This window comes from Oncorhynchus nerka, linkage group LG6, assembly GCF_034236695.1.
Source record: "Oncorhynchus nerka isolate Pitt River linkage group LG6, Oner_Uvic_2.0, whole genome shotgun sequence".
NCBI classification, from domain to species: domain Eukaryota; kingdom Metazoa; phylum Chordata; class Actinopteri; order Salmoniformes; family Salmonidae; genus Oncorhynchus; species Oncorhynchus nerka.
Window position 1 is genome coordinate 2,351,466 of NC_088401.1, and position 7,405 is coordinate 2,358,870.

A 7,405-nucleotide genomic window follows, 5' to 3' on the forward strand; every position below is an offset into this window, starting at 1 on the left:
AATTCTTTGTGGATCTGTGTAATCTGAGGGAAATATGTCTCTCTAATATGGTCATACATTGGGCAGGAGGTTAGGAAGTGCAGCTCAGTTTCCACCTCATTTTGTGGGCAGTGAGCACATAGCCTGTCTTCTCTTGAGAGCCATGTCTGCCTACGGCGGCCTTTCTCAATAGCAAGGCTATGCTCACTGAGTCTGTACATAGTCAAAGCTTTCCTTAATTTTGGGTCAGTCACAGTGGTCAGGTATTCTGCCGCTGTGTACTCTCTGTGTAGGGCCAAATAGCATTCTAGTTTGCTCTGTTTTTTTGTTAATTCTTTCCAATGTGTAAAGTAATTATCTTTTTGTTTTCTCATGATTTGGTTGGGTCTAATTGTGCTGTTGTCCTGGGGCTCTGTAGGGTGTGTTTGTGTTTGTGAACAGAGCCCCAGGACCAGCTTGCTTAGGGGACTCTTCTCCAGGTTCATCTCTCTGTAGGTGATGGCTTTGTTATGGAAGGTTTGTGAATCGCTTCCTTTTAGGTGGTTGTAGAATTTAACGACTCTTTTCTGGATTTTGATAATTAGTGGGTATCGGCCTAATTCTGCTCTGCATGCATTATTTGGTGTTCTACGTTGTACGCGGAGGATATTTTTGCAGAATTCTGCGTGCAGAGTCTCAATTTGGTGTTTGTCCCATTTTATGATTTCTTGCTTGGTGAGCGGACCCCAGACCTCACAACCATAAAGGGCAATGGGCTCTATGACTGATTCAAGTATTTTTAGCCAAATCCTAATTGGTATGTTGAAATTTATGTTCCTTTTGATGGCATAGAATGCCCTTCTTGCCTTGTCTCTCAGATCGTTCACAGCTTTGTGGAAGTTACCTGTGGCACTGATGTTTAGGCCAAGGTATGTATAGTTTTTTGTGTGCTCTAGGGCAACAGTGTCTAGATGGAATTTGTATTTGTGGTCCTGGTGACTGGACCTTTTTTGGAACACCATTATTTTGGTCTTACTGAGATTTACTGTCAGGGCCCAGGTCTGACAGAATCTGTGCATAAGATCTAGGTGCTGCTGTAGGCCCTCTCTCTCTCTCTCTCTCTCTCCCTCCCTCTCTCTCTCTCTCTCTGTGTGTCTCTCTCTCTCTCTCTCTCTCTCTCTCTCTCTGTCTCTCTCTCTCTCTGTCTCTCTCTCTCTCTCTCTCTCTCTCCCTCCCTCTCTCTCTCTCTCTCTCTCCCTCCCTCTCTCTCTCTCTCTCTCCCTCCCTCTCTCTCTCTCTCTCTCTCTGTGTCTCTCTGTGTCTCTCCCTCTCTCTCTCGCTCTCTGTTTCTCTCTCTCTGTGTCTCTCTGTGTCTCTCTCTGTCTGTCTCTCTCTCTCTCTCTCTCTCTCTCTCTCTCTCTCTCTCTCTCTCTCTCTCTCTGTCTCTCTGTGTCTCTCTCTCTCTCTCTCTCTGTCTCTCTCTGTGTCTCTCTGTGTCTCTCTCTCTCTCTCTCTATGTCTGTCTCTCTCTCTCTCTCTCTCTCTCTCCCTCCATCTCTCTCCCTCCCTCTCTCTCTCTCTCTGTCTCTCTGTGTCTCTCTCTCTCTCTCTCTGTGTCTCTCTCTCTCTCTCTCTCTCTCTCTCTCTCTCTCTCTCTCTCTCTCTCTCTCTCTGTGTCTCTCTGTGTCTCTCTCTCTCTCTCTCTCTCTCTCTCTGTGTGTCTCTCTCTCTCTCTCTCTCTCTCTCTCTCTCTCACACACCCCTAAAGTAAACGGATTCTACTGGTTATGCGTCACTAAGAAGGTTGGTTCCTCCTCTAATCTACCCAGCAGACTACTGTACTCATGTTTATCAAATAAAATTGAATGTTATTGGTTGTGTATTATACATATTTTGCAGATGTTGTCGCAAGTGCAATGAAATGTTTATGTTTTTAGACAGTGCGTTGATACCTAACAAAACAATACACACACAAACACATCTAAATAAGAAAGATCAGAACGATATATATATATGTAAAATCAAATCAATGCAACAGGTTTTACCGTGAAATACTTACTGACAAGCGTTAACCAAGAGTGCAGTTTTAAGAAAAATAAGAGTTAAGAAAACAAGAGCAACAGTAAAATAAAGAATGTGGAGGCTATATACAGGGTATTACGGTACAGAGTCAATGTGGAGGCTATATACAGGGTATTACGGTACAGAGTCAATGTGGAGGCTATATACAGGGTATTACGGTACAGAGTCAATGTGGAGGCTATATACAGGGGGTATTACGGTACAGAGTCAATGTGGAGGCTATATACAGGGTATTACGGTACAGAGTCAATGTGGAGGCTATATACAGGGTATTACGGTACAGAGTCAATGTGGAGGCTATATACAGGGTATTACGGTACAGAGTCAATGTGGAGGCTATATACAGGGTATTACGGTACAGAGTCAATGTGGAGGCTATATACAGGGTATTACGGTACAGAGTCAATGTGGAGGCTATATACAGGGTATTACGGTACAGAGTCAATGTGGAGGCTATATACAGGGTATTACGGTACAGAGTCAATGTGGAGGCTATATACAGGGTATTACGGTATAGAGTCAATGTGGAGGCTATATACAGGGTATTACGGTATAGAGTCAATGTGGAGGCTATATACAGGGTATTACGGTACAGAGTCCATGTGGAGGCTATATACAGGGTGTTACGGTACAGAGTCAATGTGGAGGCTATATACAGGGTGTTACGGTACAGAGTCAATGTGGAGGCTACATACAGGGGGTACCGGTACAGAGTCAATGTGGAGGCTATATACAGAGTCAGAGGTTATATACATTACGGTACAGAGTCAATGTGGAGGCTATATACAGGGGTTACCGGTACAGAGTCAATGTGGAGGCTATATAGTCAATGTGGAGGCTATATACAGGGTGTTACGGTACAGAGTCAATGTGGAGGCTATATACAGGGTGTTACGGTACAGAGTCAATGTGGAGGCTATATACAGGGTATTACGGTACAGAGTCAATGTGGAGGCTATATACAGGCTGTTACGGTACAGAGTCAATGTGGAGGCTATATACAGGGTATTACGGTACAGAGTCAATGTGGAGGCTATATACAGGCTGTTACGGTACAGAGTCAATGTGGAGGCTATATACAGGGTATTACGGTACAGAGTCAATATGGAGGCTATATACAGGGTATTACGGTACAGAGTCAATGTGGAGGCTATATACAGGGTATTACGGTACAGAGTCAATATGGAGGCTATATACAGGGTGTTACGGTACAGAGTCAATGTGGAGGCTATATACAGGCTGTTACGGTACAGAGTCAATGTGGAGGCTATATACAGGGTGTTACGGTACAGAGTCAAAGTGGAGACTATATACAGGGGGTACCGGTACAGAGTCAATGTGGAGGCTATATACAGGGGGTACCGGTACAGAGTCAATGTGGAGGCTATATACAGGCTGTTACGGTACAGAGTCAATGTGGAGGCTATATACAGGGTGTTACGGTACAGAGTCAATGTGGAGGCTATATACAGGGGGTACCAGTACAGAGTCAATGTGGAGGCTATATACAGGGGGTACCAGTACAGAGTCAATGTGGAGGCTATATACAGGCTGTTACGGTACAGAGTCAATGTGGAGGCTACATACAGGGTATTACGGTACAGAGTCAATGTGGAGGCTATATACAGGGTGTTACGATACAGAGTCAAAGTGGAGACTATATACATGGTGTTACGGTACAGAGTCAATGTGGAGACTATATACAGGGGGTACCGGTACAGAGTCAATGTGGAGGCTATATACAGGGTGTTACGGTACAGAGTCAATGTGGAGGCTATATACAGGGTGTTACGGTACAGAGTCAATGTGGAGGCTATATACAGGGTATTACGGTACAGAGTCTATGTGGAGACTATATACAGGGGGTACCGGTACAGAGTCAATGTGGAGGCTATATACAGGGGGTACCGGTACAGAGTCAATGTGGAGGCTATATACAGGCTGTTACGGTACAGAGTCAATGTGGAGGCTATATACAGGGTGTTACGGTACAGAGTCAATGTGGAGGCTATATACAGGGGGTACCAGTACAGAGTCAATGTGGAGGCTATATACAGGGGGTACCAGTACAGAGTCAATGTGGAGGCTATATACAGGCTGTTACGGTACAGAGTCAATGTGGAGGCTACATACAGGGTATTACGGTACAGAGTCAATGTGGAGGCTATATACAGGGTGTTACGATACAGAGTCAAAGTGGAGACTATATACATGGTGTTACGGTACAGAGTCAATGTGGAGACTATATACAGGGGGTACCGGTACAGAGTCAATGTGGAGGCTATATACAGGGTGTTACGGTACAGAGTCAATGTGGAGGCTATATACAGGGTGTTACGGTACAGAGTCAATGTGGAGGCTATATACAGGGTATTACGGTACAGAGTCTATGTGGAGGCTATATACAGGGGGTACCAGTACAGAGTCAATGTGGAGGCTATATACAGGGTATTACGGTACAGAGTCTATGTGGAGGCTATATCCAGGGGGTACCAGTACAGAGTCAATGTGGAGGCTGTATACAAGGGGTGCCGGTAAAGAGTCAATGTGTAGACTATATACAGGGGGTGCCGGTACAGAGTCAATGTGGAGACTATATACAGGGTATTACGGTACAGAGTCAATGTGGAGACTATATACAGGGGGTACCAGTACAGAGTTAATGTGGAGGCTATATACAGGGGGTGCCGGTACAGAGTCAATGTGGAGGCTATATACAGGGTGTTACTGTACAAAGTCAATGTGGAGGCTATATACAGGGGGTTCCAGTACAGAGTCAATGTGGAGGCTATATACAGGGGGTACATTTAACATTTAACATTTAAGTCATTTAGCAGACGCTCTTATCCAGAGCGACTTACAAATTGGTGCATTCACCTTATGACATCCAGTGGAACAGTAGTGCATCTAAATCTTTTAAGGGGGGTGAGAGGGATTACTTTATCCTATCCTAGGTATTCCTTAAAGAGGTGGGGTTTCAGGTGTCTCCGGAAGGTGGTGATTGACTCCGCTGTCCTGGCGTCGTGAGGGAGTTTGTTCCACCATTGGGGGGCCAGAGCAGCGAACAGTTTTGACTGGGCTGAGCGGGAACTGTACTTCCTCAGTGGTAGGGAGGCGAGCAGGCCAGAGGTGGATGAACGCAGTGCCCTTGTTTGGGTGTAGGGCCTGATCAGAGCCTGGAGGTACTGAGGTGCCGTTCCCCTCACAGCTCCGTAGGCAAGCACCATGGTCTTGTAGCGGATGCGAGCTTCAACTGGAAGCCAGTGGAGAGAGCGGAGGAGCGGGGTGACGTGAGAGAACTTGGGAAGGTTGAACACCAGACGGGCTGCGGCGTTCTGGATGAGTTGTAGGGGTTTAATGGCACAGGCAGGGAGCCCAGCCAACAGCGAGTTGCAGTAATCCAGACGGGAGATGACGAGTGCCTGGATTAGGACCTGCGCCACTTCCTGTGTGAGGCAGGGTCGTACTCTGCGGATGTTGTAGAGCATGAACCTACAGGAACGGGCCACCGCCTTGATGTTAGTTGAGAACGACAGGGTGTTGTCCAGGATCACGCCAAGGTTCTTAGCGCTCTGGGAGGAGGACACAATGGAGTTGTCAACCGTGATGGCGAGATCATGGAACGGGCAGTCCTTCCCGGGAGGAAGAGCAGCTCCGTCTTGCCGAGGTTCAGCTTGAGGTGGTGATCCGTCATCCACACTGATATGTCTGCCAGACATGCAGAGATGCGATTCGCCACCTGGTCATCAGAAGGGGGAAAGGAGAAGATTAATTGTGTGTCGTCTGCATAGCAATGATAGGAGAGACCATGTGAGGTTATGACAGAGCCAAGTGACTTGGTGTATAGCGAGAATAGGAGAGGGCCTAGAACAGAGCCCTGGGGGACACCAGTGGTGAGAGCACGTGGTGTGGAGACGGATTCTCGCCACGCCACCTGGTAGGAGCGACCTGTCAGGTAGGACGCAATCCAAGCGTGGGCCGCGCCGGAGATGCCCAACTCGGAGAGGGTGGAGAGGAGGATCTGATGGTTCACAGTATCGAAGGCAGCCGATAGGTCTAGAAGGATGAGAGCAGAGGAGAGAGAGTTAGCTTTAGCAGTGCGGAGCGCCTCCGTGATACAGAGAAGAGCAGTCTCAGTTGAATGACTAGTCTTGAAACCTGACTGATTTGGATCAAGAAGGTCATTCTGAGAGAGATAGCGGGAGAGCTGGCCAAGGACGGCACGTTCAAGAGTTTTGGAGAGAAAAGAAAGAAGGGATACTGGTCTGTAGTTGTTGACATCGGAGGGATCGAGTGTAGGTTTTTTCAGAAGGGGTGCAACTCTCGCTCTCTTGAAGACGGAAGGGACGTAGCCAGCGGTCAGGGATGAGTTGATGAGCGAGGTGAGGTAAGGGAGAAGGTCTCCGGAAATGGTCTGGAGAAGAGAGGAGGGGATAGGGTCAAGCGGGCAGGTTGTTGGGCGGCCAGCCGTCACAAGACGCGAGATTTCATCTGGAGAGAGGGGAGAAAGAGGTCAGAGCACAGGGTAGGGCAGTGTGAGCAGAACCAGCGGTGTCGTTTGACTTAGCAAACGAGGATCGGATGTCGTCGACCTTCTTTTCAAAATGGTTGACGAAGTCATCTGCAGAGAGGGAGGAGGGGGGGGGAGTGGGAGGAGGATTCAGGAGGGAGGAGAAGGTTGCAAAGAGCTTCCTAGGGTTAGAGGCAGATGCTTGGAATTTAGAGTGGTAGAAAGTGGCTTTAGCAGCAGAGAGAGAAGAGGAAAATGTAGAGAGGAGGGAGTGAAAGGATGTCAGGTCCGCAGGGAGGCGAGTTTTCCTCCATTTCCGCTCGGCTGCCCGGAGTTCTGTTCTGTGAGCTCGCAATGAGTCGTCGAGCCACGGAGCGGGAGGGGAGGAACGAGCCGGCCTGGAGGATAGGGGACATAGAGAGTCAAAGGATGCAGAAAGGGAGGAGAGGAGGGTTGAGGAGGCAGAATCAGGAGATAGGTTGGAGAAGGTTTGAGCAGAGGGAAGAGATGATAGGATGGAAGAGGAGAGAGTAGCGGGGGGAGAGAGCGAAGGTTGGGACGGCGCGATACCATCCAGTAGGGGCAGTGTGGGAAGTGTTGGATGAGAGCGAGAGGGAAAAGGATACAAGGTAGTGGTCGGAGACTTGGAGGGGAGTTGCAATGAGGTTAGTGGAAGAACAGCATCTAGTAAAGATGAGGTCGGCGTATTTCCTGCCTTGTGAGTAGGGGGAAGGTGAGAGGGTGAGGTCAAAAGAGGAGAGGAGTGGAAAGAAGCAGGCAGAGAGGAATGAGTCAAAGGTAGACGTGGGGAGGTTAAAGTCGCCCAGAACTGTGAGAGGTGAGCCGTCCTCAGGA